The following is a 12203-nucleotide window of genomic DNA, read 5'->3' as shown; positions in this document are numbered from 1 at the left end:
TTCTGTGATATCCCTCGGATCCGAGACACGGGTTGATCAAGCCCAGGCCCAAACCCCAGGGAATATCAAACAATTAATATTTTAAAAATGAATACAGATGACAAAATGAAATAAAAATAAATATTAAAAGCTAAAAGAGACTAAAATAAAATCCTTTAAACATAATTACTTAAATCCCAATAATCTAAAACCTCCGATAGATTAAATAACTCAGGAATCCAACTCTAGTGGACCCCTAATAAAAATCCAAACTGTAATAAAAATAACTTATAGAACATCCAGAAGTAAGCTATGGAGAGAATTCATACGTTGTTGGTAGAGTGAGTAGTAATCTCTGCTCAGCCCGATCAAGTCTAAGTCTGAAACTGTCGTGTACCTAAAAAATAGAAGTGGGTCAGGCCCACGCGCAAGTTCCATACTACTACAATCCAAGCAGAGACCCGTTACGCATGTACATCCTAACCAATCCAACAATAACTAAATAGTCCGTAGATGTATATATATATATATATATATATAATCACTTACAGGACTCTCACTGGACTACAGGCCGGTCTCAACCTGAATAGAGGTAACATGCTAAAATGCACACGAAGTGGGCATATGTACCTAAGTCTAAATAGGGTACACCTCCAACCATTGTAGCCAGTTATGCATCCCAATGCATATATGCTCCCTAACCGTCGACCCTGAGACTCAAGCTCATATCGAGGTACCATAACGATATATTTAAAATCCATCCTGTATCCTAGTAGTGCCGCTCAACTGGTCATTGCCATGATACTACAATCAATAAGACTTAACTTTTAGTTAATCAAAATTTTAATCCAGAGTAGGTAGGACTTAGTGTTTTTGATCTAATCCCCCTAGTATGTCACCGTCCCATACCAGTGCATACAAACCATCCATCTAGTGTTGATAATAAAATGACAGTAAACATATCAACATCAACATATCCAATACAAGTATAACAAAAATGTGTAGATATCATGCTTATTCAATACAACTAGTGCATGATTCTCTAGCGATTTAAAATACAGAGACCAAATATAACCATCCTGTAACCCATAATAAACATAACAATAATACTATCAGAATTAACATGCTTACTTGTAAACACACCACAACATCCAGTAGGTTGATATAAACAATTCTTTGTAAACATCGACTAATTTCTTATTAAGCAATAACAGCATTTATGTAAGTTGACATGCTTAATCCCATACCACTTTTACATGATATAAATATAAAATTCCAAATTCAATTGCTAATTTAAAATTAAGCAATTTGATTCATCCATATCGAAGTAAACCTGAAAACTTCCCTAAGAGTTTCAGACCGTGTCCCTATTTTAGCTTCTTATGGTATTTTATGAATTACCATGCCTTCTGAAAATTTAACAAGGGTTTATACCTTATTGAATACCCCAAGAACAACTTCTGTTTCAGCCTGGAATTTTAAAAATTCAATCACAGTAGCCTAGGTTCGCAGAAAAATCAAAAAACTGAAAAACCTTCGAAGGAGCCGGCTCCCTCAAAGAGGGAGCCGCTTCCAATAATGGTGGAGCCGGCTCCACCATGGTGGAGCCGGCTCCACCATGGTGGAGCCGCCTCCAAGGCCTTAAGAGCTGGCTCCACACATGGTGCAGCCTGCTCTGCACTTTGGTGAGCCTGCTCTTTTCAAAACAGAGCAGGTTTTTCCCCTGTTCACTCGTCTTCTTCAACTTCAGCGGTGTCCGGCTACTTTGTACCTCCAATCCAACTTCCTTACTGGTTAAAACTAAACCCTAGTGTGTTCCAGAGTTAATTAAATTCATTACTTATTAATCAAATTCAATTAGAACGAGAAACAAGCAAAAACAGTTTCAAAGCGAATAGAAAACACATTCAAGAACCCATACTGTTTTGAAACAAGGAATTGTGCAACCAAATTAATTTAACTTTATTTCATCCTGGGACTGAATTATGGATGCAAAGAACATAGGCCAAAGAGATAGAGTTAGTATAAAACTTGCCTGTGAGATTTGGTACAAAAATCTTAACGTCTTTCTCCTAAGCTTTTCCGGCGATCCTTTGGTTTTCCTTCTCCGTTCACTCCCAGATTCCTCTACACGTCTCTCTATTCTCTGTATGCTGTGAATAGGGTTCTAAAACCCTAAACAGAATGTAATACATGTATTTATAGGCCACCCTTAAACCTAAGTCCAACTAAACCCTAAACTGAAACTCGGCCTATAGAACAACCTAGGTTTTATTCTAACGTCGGCTGAACTGAAAACCTAATATAACTACATGAGTGTCACCTTCCATACAGTCACGTTGAAAACATAATTAAATGTAATTAAATCAATTCAATTTAAACAATTAAATGAAAACAAGTAAACCATTAAATTTAAGTAAATTAATTCAATCAAAACAATTAGAGTAAAAACAATTAAACAATTAAATTCAATTACCACATATCCACGTCAACAATAAAAAAAATACAATTTAACCAATAAATTAAATACTAGTACTATCCTTTTAAAATTAGGGGTATTACATTCTTCCCCCCTGACAAAAGGAATTCCGTCCTCGGAATTTGCTCTTTCCTTCTTCCAAAATTTTAGGAAATTACGAGCGAATTACGTCTTCCCGTTCCCAAGTAGACTCAGCTTCATTGTGATGACTCCACTAGACACGGACTAAAGGGATAACTTTGTTATGAAGAATCTGATCCCGTCGGTCTACAATACGACACGACGGCTCCAAATAAGTTGCATCCGGTTGCAACTCAATCTCCCCAACATCGATATGTTGATATCGATCCTCATCTCGTAGAAATTTCCGCAACATGGAAACATAGAATACATTGTGTACATGATCCAAATTATCCGGAAGTGCCAACCGATAAGCGATAGCTCCAACTCGATCCGTAATCATGAATGGATCGACAAACTACGGTGACAACTTCCCTTTCTTCCCAAAGCGCATTACACCCTTCATAGGCGACATTTTAAGTAGAACCTGATCCCCAACCTGAAACTCCAAAGCACGTGTGCGACGATCCGCATAACTCTTCTGCCTACTCTGGGCAGTGCGCATGCGATCCTTAATAAGAGTAATTTTCTCCGAAGTATCCTTGATGAACTCAGGACCCAAAAATCTGCTCTCGCCAACCTCCATCCAACAAACAAGCGACCGACACGGTCGGCCATATAATGCCTCAAATGGTTCCATCCCAATAGTCTTCTAGAAACTATTGTGATAAGCAAACTTCACAAGCGGTAACTAATCCTCCCAGTGACCCTTGAAATCAAGAACACACGACCGAAACATATCCTCCATAATCTGATTTACCTTCTCAGTCTATCCATCAGTCTGCGGATGATAAGCAGTACTAAGGTGTAATTCTGTACCCAAAGCCTGCCGAAAACTCTTCCAAAACCTTGACACAAAGCTCAAATCCTGGTCCAATATAGTAGACAACGGAATTCCATGTAGCTTTATAATCTCTGAAATGTAAAGTCTCGCCAACTGCTCCGAAGGGAAGTCAGTGCGAATAGGCAAGAAATGAGCTGATTTCGTCAATCTATCCATGATGAAACAAATGGAATTGTGATCCTTGAAGGAATTTGGCAACCCTTCCACAAAATCAATAGAAATGCTTTCCCATTTCCACTCCGGTATCGGCAGTGGCTGTTGATAAGCGCCGAATATTGCATATTCAAGAGCCCTTATTTGCATTAGTTAAGTCCATTATTTGATTATTTTATATAGATTAGCTTTATTTGCATGCTTTTGTTTATTTTCAGGTTGGTTCCCCAAAGAGAGTTAAAAGAGATGCTTTAACGAGTTTTTAAAGAATTAAAGCACGCCGTTGCCAGGGACCTTCATTTTGGCCAAGATTAATGATCCATGGGATTCATGACGCTCTATATAAAAAGTTCTAGGAAGAATTGCTGCATCTTCGGGCCGAGCCAAATCATTTCAGGTTGCAAGTAGCAAATTGGTGCAAGGCTGTAACAGCGTGGGCGCCGGTTCATTTTCCATCGGACTTTGGCCTCCAATTATGACCCTTTGTATATGCTAATTTGGTCTTTAGTAAAACATAAAATATGAAGGGCTATGAGTCAGCTTTCCATAGACATAAAGTTTGCCTCATTTGGAGTTCGGAGCAAAGAGTTATGTCATTTTTACCAAAGGTGTGTAGAACAGCCTGGCAGCAGTGAAGTTCGACTTTGCTCTTCATTTTAGACCCACCAAACTTAAGAACTGGACTTGCATTAAAACATGGCGTACTTAGAGCTTTAAATTAGCTTTCCAAATCTTCAAACGGTTCATCATTTGGAGTTTGGATCAGAAAGTTATGGCCATTTTACCAAAGCATCTCAAAGCTGAGTAAGTTGACTTCGAGCGCTCGAACTATGGGCAGAATACTCTCCGGGAACCATCACTTCAGCCCACTTGCACCTTGTTTCCCTCATTTCTGATTTCTATCTTTATAGGTTGGTTGGAGATGTCTTTTGATGGAGAGTTGAGCCTTGTTTGGTGGGAGAGAATGTCTACAAAGGAGGGGAACCACACAAACAAGAGGATATCTCATCTTTGCAAGATTTTTGGAGAGAGAAAGAGGAGGAGAAGAGAGAGTTCTTGAAGCCAAGGAAAGGGAGGTCGAAAATGGAGGTTCCAACCAAGCTTCTTCCTTCTTCTAAGGCTCCCATGGGTAACTAAACCTCCTTCTAGGGAGGTGATGAAGCCCCTCCCTTGTAAGCATGTCCTAGTATAGTTCTATTTTGGGGATTGCAATGTATAATCTTTGGTCTTTTCATAGTCTAGAGTATCTTGCCTTTTGTAATGGATCTTTATGTATTTAAATGATTAATGTTGAGTCAATTATCTATCTTTGATGGTTTATTCTTTTAATCATGTTGCTTGCACTCTCAAGGTGACAATGGTAGTGAGATCATGGAATTGTTTTAATGGCATGGAGTTGGAGGACTTTGATAGATCATTGCTTAGGTGAAACCTTTGATGATTTATGCTTATTTCTTGCCTTCATGTGCTTCATCATTTTATCTAGGGCTTGATAGTCTTTCATTCAAGTAAATGTGGTTAAGCTACACCTTAGTTAGGTAGTCTAAACATGTTAACCTTTGATGGATTATGCTTGCTTCAGATTTAATGAATTTCTTGAGGATATTATAGCAACCAAGTGTGCTATGTATCATGACCATATATATATATTATTTTCCCCCAATTTAGCTCTAATCTAGCATGTGTATAGGGATGGAGGTGGATTCACTTCCCTAGTCCTCTTTACTTGTATTTCATCTCCCTTCAACTCTTGCAAACTTTTACTTTATGCACTTTAATTTCATAGCTTAAGTAACAACCAACAAATCCTCTATGAACACCTCTATCATTCTAAAAAGACTCTAGACACTTAAGTTGCCATAGATTAGTGCAGTCCCAGTGGTTTGACTTACCCGACCAATAGCCCTATTTTACAATGATTCGTGCTATTGCGAAGGTTGATTTATAATTGTAATCGACTCAATCGATCAATTTTTGGCGCCGTTGCCGGGGATTGCAAACGGTTTAGCAACCGAAGTTCTAGGGATAATTTTAGTTTGATTGTTAATATTGTGTTTTGTGAATATTTCCTTGTGTGGTTTTGACAACTCTGTTGTTGTAAGTGTGTGAGATTCTAGGAACTCGGGGCTCACTGAGGGGACGCTAGCAAATTTGTAAGTCTAGGGGACTCCAGGTAAGTTTCTTGACCTTTTAGTTTCGAATTTGTAATATATTGTGCATGAGTTAACCCTAGTAATAATTTAGTTTTAAAGCCCTGGTTGAGGCTCTTATCTTGTTTAAATTTCGTGTACAAGCATCGGTCCTTGTCGTGGCCATTTAAATTCTGTCTTGATAATTGAGGAGAATGGGAACATCGTATGTGGAGTTGGGAATGATGAATAGTAACATTGATAGCATTATATATTGTTGATGTTTGGCCGTAGATCGCTCTTCCTACCAACTCTTGACTCGCCAGTTGACATAAATTCACTTGAAAGAACGCTTGGACGAAACCTTAGGGAATCTTCTAGCATGAGAGAGCTTGAAACTGAATTTAACACAATGACTGAAAATGTAGGAGATGTCAGAAATGAGGGAATTAGGGCCGAAATTCCAAATGAAGAGCCAATGACTCTCAGGGACCATTTCATCCCTACTACATATGCTTCACCTTCATGCATAGTGATGCCAAACATTGATGCGGCTCAATATGAGATCAAATCTAGTACCATTCAAATGCTTCCATCTTTCCATGGCCTTGATAATGAAGATCCGTATAAGCATCTTGATGAATTCCTTGAAATCTGTTCGACCATCCGGTTGAGAGGTTTTCCTGAGAATGCACTCCATCTGCATCTTTTCCCATTTTCTTTAAAAGATAGGGCAAAGTATTGGTTAAACTCACTCACTCCAAATTCTATCACTTCTTGGGCTCAATTACAGCAAAAATTCCTTAAGAAGTATTATCCGGTGAGTAAAACCAACCAAATGAGGCATTCCATTCTTAGCTTTTCTCAAACGGATGGAGAACAACTCTATGAGACTTGGGAAATGCTACAAGACCTCGTTAGAAAATGTCCACATCATTTGATTCCAAAATGGCAATTAGTGTAAGCTTTCTATGCTGGCTTAACCGAACCCCATAGATTCATGGTTGACTCTTCTTGTGGCGGGATGTTTATGTCCAAGAATGCAGATGAGGCTTGGACCCTACTAGAGAATTTAAGCGAAAATTCACTTCAACATAATTCTCGTAGGGCTCCGACCTCAACCAATGCAAAGAACACCAACCCGTGTCAACTTAAATCAATAAGGGAGGAATCATCCCAAGTGGATGCCATAGCTCATAAATTCTATCAATTGATGGCACCACATCTCTCTCCTTCATTATCTCAAAATTCAGCAAGTTCGGTATGCTCATCATGTACTAGTCCATTCCATCTCACGGAAGATTGTCCCATACCGGAGCAATATTCCAATCCAAATGAAGAACAAGCTCATGCCATGTTCTCAAGATCTGGGAATAATCCCTATTCCAATACCTACAATCCGGGATGGCGGGATCACCCTAATTTTTCGTGGCGACAACAAGCCCTACAAAATTCCCAATTCCAAAGTCAAGGGCATCAAAATCAGCCTCCTCCTCAATTTCAAAATAGGCAATTTCCAGCCTCCTCAAGCTACCATCCTCCGTATAATCTAAATGTCTCTAATCAACCTCCGGTCTACCCAACTGATGAAATTGTGGTTGCAAACAAGCAAATGATGGAGTCATTAAACAAGCAAATCATGGACTCCAACAAGCAACTCTTAACATCTTTGCAACCTACTCTTCAAATGGTTCACTCTCATACTCAATCCATAGCTAAGCTCGAAAATCAAGTAGGCCAAATAGCTAACTCTGTGAACCAATTGCTTCAAAAGGACAAGGGTAAGCTTCCCGCTCAACCATTTGAAAATCCTAGAGGGATGCATGCGATTGATAAAACCCTTCCATCGAGTGGGCCCAGTCATGAGCATGTTCAAGCGATTACCACCCTTAGGAGTGGTAGAGTGGTTGACAACAAGGTTGATGGAGACAAAAATGGAAAAGAACCTCCTTTGAGAAATCCAAATTCAAGCTCTTCCAATCAAAATCCAAGCTCTTCTTGTCCAAATACCATTCACGGAAATCCCACACATGTTAACCCAAATGTGGAAACTACTTATGAGCCAAAAGCTCCGTTTCCGCAACGTCTTCAAGAGTTAACATACATTGGGAACAAGAATTGTAAAATTCAAGACATGTGGGAAGTTTTCAAGCAAGTGAAGATCAACTTGCCCCTCTTGGATGCTATCAAGCAGATTCCTCCCTATGCAAAATTTCTCAAAGACTTGTGTACTCAAAAGCGCACTTCTAAAAGTCATTTGCCAAAGAAAGTGAGGTTAACTGAAAATGTTAGTGCTATCATTCAGCACAGCACTCCTCCAAAGTATAAGGATCCGGGTGCCCCCACAATCTCTTGTGTCATTGGTGACAATAAAATCGAGAGGGCCCTCCTTGACTTAGGAGCTAGTGTGAATTTAATTCTATACTCAGTTTACTTACAGCTTGGCCTGGGAGATTTAAAGCCGACTTCCGTGGTTTTGCAACTTGCCGATAGATCGGTCAAGCATCCACGAGGCATTCTTGAGGATGTTATCATCCAAGTGGACAAATTCTACTTCCTGGTAGACTTTGTGGTTCTTGACACGGAACCGGTCCACGATCTAAAAAAGCATATTCCAGTGATCCTTGGTAGGCCATTCTTAGCTACGGCTAATGCATTAATTAATTGCCGAACCGGGGTGATGGACATTGCTTTTGGAAACATGCAAGTCAAACTCCATATCTTTCATGCAACTCAACATCCTTCCAATGAGGATGATTGTTTTCTTGTTGATGTCATTGATGAAGTGGTTGAAGAATCTCTCCCGTTCATTCTAAGCAAGGACCCCCTTGAGACTTGCATGTCTCATTTTGACTTCTTAAACTTTGATATTGACCAATCCATCCAAGAAGTTAATTCTCTGCTTCATGTCGACGCTATCATGGATTTTCCCCCTTGGAAAATTCCAAGAGAGCCGCTTCCTCAGCTTTCCACTACTCTTCCGGTTCCGTCTTTGAAATCTCCACCGCTACTTGAGCTTAAGCCGCTCCCGGCCTATCTCAAGTATGTATTCCTTGGTTCAAATCAAACTCTCCCGGTCATCATTGCATCGGATCTTCTAAAGGACCAAGAAACCAACCTTTTAGTGGTGCTACAAGAGCACAAAGAAGCTATTGGTTGGGCAGTGGCTGACTTGAAGGGAATTGACCCCTCCATCTGTATGCACCGCATTCATATGGAGGATGATGCAAAGCCTACTAGAGAGGTTCAGCGCCAGTTAAATCCTAACATGAAGGAAGTGGTAATGAAGGAAGTAATAAAATTGTTAGATGCGGGAATCATCTACCCCATCTCTGATAGCAAGTGGGTAAGCCCCACACAAGTTGTTCCCAAGAAATCCGGTCTCACCGTTGTTGAAAATTCAGCGGGTGAGCTCATGCCACAACGAACCACCACCGGGTGGCGTGTGTGTATTGATTACCGAAAGCTCAACTCGTCAACTAGGAAAGATCATTTTCCATTACCATTTATTGATCAAATCCTAGAAAGGCTAGCCGGCCAAAGTTACTATTGTTTTCTCGACTGTTATTCCGGCTATAACCAAGTGGCAATCGCCCCTCAAGATCAAGAGAAAACAACATTCACATGTCCCTTTGGAACTTTTGCATATCGACGCATGCCTTTTGGGCTATGCAATGCTCCTGCAATGTTTCAAAGATGTATGATGTCCATATTTTCCGATATGGTTGAAAAATTCTTGGAAGTTTTCATGGACGATTTTTCTGTCTTTGGCTCCTCCTTTGATTCTTGTCTTATCTCTTATACTCTAAAGATGTAAGGAGACAAATCTAATTCTAAGCTGGGAGAAGAGCCATTTCATGGTCCAAGAAGGCATTATTCTAGGTCATGTCATCTCTAAACGGGGAATCGAGGTAGACAAGGCAAAAGTTGAGTTAATTTCTAATCTTCGTCCTCCAAATTCCGTCCGTCAAATCTGTTCTTTTCTTGGCCATGCTGGTTTTTATCGCCGCTTTATCAAAGACTTTAGCAAAGTCTCACAGCCCTTGTTCAACCTCTTAGCCAATGATGTTCCATTCGATTTTGATGAAGCTTGTATGGAAGCTTTCATTAAACTTCGCACTTTCCTCTCATCTGCCCCAATAATGAAACCACCTAATTGGTCTCTTCCTTTTGAGATCATGTGTGATGCATCCGACTATGCATTAGGCGCGGTTTTGGGCCAATGTATGGACAAGCTCCCATACGTCATTTATTACGATAGTCGAACTCTTTCTGATACTCAATTAAATTACACAACTACTGAAAAAGAGTTGCTAGCTGTAGTTTATGCCTTGGACAAATTCTGCTCCTATCTTCTAGGTTCCAAGGTCATAGTTTTTTCGGATCATGCCGCCCTTCGGCATTTGCTAAAAAAAAAAGAGACCAAACCCCGCTTGATTCGATGGATACTCTACTTTAAGAGTTCGACATCGAAATTCGGGATAAAAAAGGGGCAAATAATGTTGTCGCCGATCGTCTCTCTCGCTTACTCATTGAAAAATTGTCCGATTTCACTGTTGTCCGTGATTCTTTTCCGGATGAGCAACTCTTCCAGATTTCCCATGCAAATCTTCTATGGTTTGCGGATATTGTTAACTACCTTGCGGTAGGTAAAATTCCAACTCATTGGTCCAAACAAGAGAAGGACCGGTTCTTTTCCCAAGTCAAGCAGTTCTTTTGGGAAGATCCGGAGCTATTCAAATACTGCCCGGACCAAATCATCCGGTGATGTATTCCCGAAGTTGAGACTACAAGCATTCTCAATTTCTCTTATACTCTTGCTTGTGGAGGCCATTTCAGTGCCAAAAAGACCGCTCATAAAGTTCTTCAAATCGGATTCTATTGGCCCTCCTTGTTCCGAGATGCATACAATTTCTGTAAATCATGTGAAAGATGCCAAGGGCTCGGATCCATGTCCCAAAGAGACATGATGCCCCTCAATTCCATATTAATAATTGAAATTTTTGATGTGTGGGGAATCGACTTCATGGGACCATTTCCATCTTCTTATGGCTACGAGTACATCCTTGTAGCGGTGGATTATGTTTCCAAATGGGTGGAAGCCGCGGCCACCAGAACCAGTGATCATAAAGTTGTGATCGAGTTCATTCAATCTAACATCTTTAGTCGTTTTGGTACGCCCCGAGCAATCATCAGTGATGGCGGATCACATTTCAGAAATCGTTATCTTAAATCCGTCCTTTCTAAGTATTCCGTCATCCATAAGGTTGCTACACCTTACCATCCTCAAACGAGTGGTCAAGTAGAGGTGTCTAACCGGCAAATAAAGCACATTTTGGAAAAAACGGTTCGACCGGACCGCAAGGATTGGTCACTAAGACTAGACGATGCACTTTGGGCTTACCGGACGGCTTATAAGACACCCATTGGCATGTCGCCATATCGACTTATCTTTGGCAAAGCGTGTCATCTTCCAGTAGAATTAGAGCACCGTGCTTTTTGGCCCATAAAAAGGCTAAATTTTGATCTCAAACAGGCTGGCTTTAATCGTGCTTTGCAACTGAATGAACTTGAGGAAATCCGAAATGATGCATACGAAAATGCCAAAATCTATAAGACAAAGACTAAAGCTTTTCATGACAAGCACATTGTTAGCAAGTCTTTTGCCCCGGGACAAAAGGTTTGGCTTTTCAATTCCCGCTTGAAACTCTTTCCCGGTAAACTCCGGTCAAGATGGGATGGTCCATACATCGTCACTACTGTCTTCCCTCATGGAGCAATCGAACTCTAAGATCCGGCAAGAGGATCGCTCTTTAAAGTTAATGGCCAACGGCTTAAGCCTTGCATTGACGGCATAGTCCCAACCCGAAAAATTGAGGAAGTCCTCTTGACAGACCCAATTTACGAGGATTGATGCCTGTTCTAGCTTCATCTAGCTATCGACTTTAAATTTAGCACAGTAAGAGAAATACTTCTTTCTATTTCCAGACTTCTCTACATTTTCATTGCCTGGGCTTTGAAATTTTCTGGGAAATTGCTAAGGAAAGCCAAAATTTAACTGTATCTGGAAGTATCTTAAATTGTGTCTAACAATTCAAACTGGTTCTCTTAAGCTTTCTACAACCTTTGTTTTCATACTTGGAAATTTTCAGCTCCATCCGGCAATTTTATTGGATTATTGGAATGCTTCACATGTGTATGACCTCTATTTTTTTTAATGCATTGTTGGAAAATTTTCTCTAAATTCCATTCATGCATTGAAGAGATGTTGGCAAATTGGCAATTTCAGTCATTTCACCCAGGCTTTTGCTCACTGGTCTAATTTCGAGCACTCGAAGTCCAAGCTTCGAGCGCTCGAAACTTTCATTTTTCGTTCAACCAGCTACTGCCTCAAGTTCGAGTGCTCAAAGACAACCTTCGAGTGCTCGAAATCCCATCCATGCCCACTGTCTAAACTTCGAGCGCTCGAAGTGTCACTTTCGAGCGCTCGAAACCTACT

This window comes from Cornus florida, unplaced genomic scaffold (genome assembly GCF_030987335.1).
Source record: "Cornus florida cultivar Cherokee Brave unplaced genomic scaffold, ASM3098733v1 CherokeeBrave_3.0.0_Hap2_Chr04, whole genome shotgun sequence".
Taxonomy (NCBI): Eukaryota; Viridiplantae; Streptophyta; class Magnoliopsida; order Cornales; family Cornaceae; genus Cornus; species Cornus florida.
Note: the sequence above shows the minus strand (reverse complement) of the source record.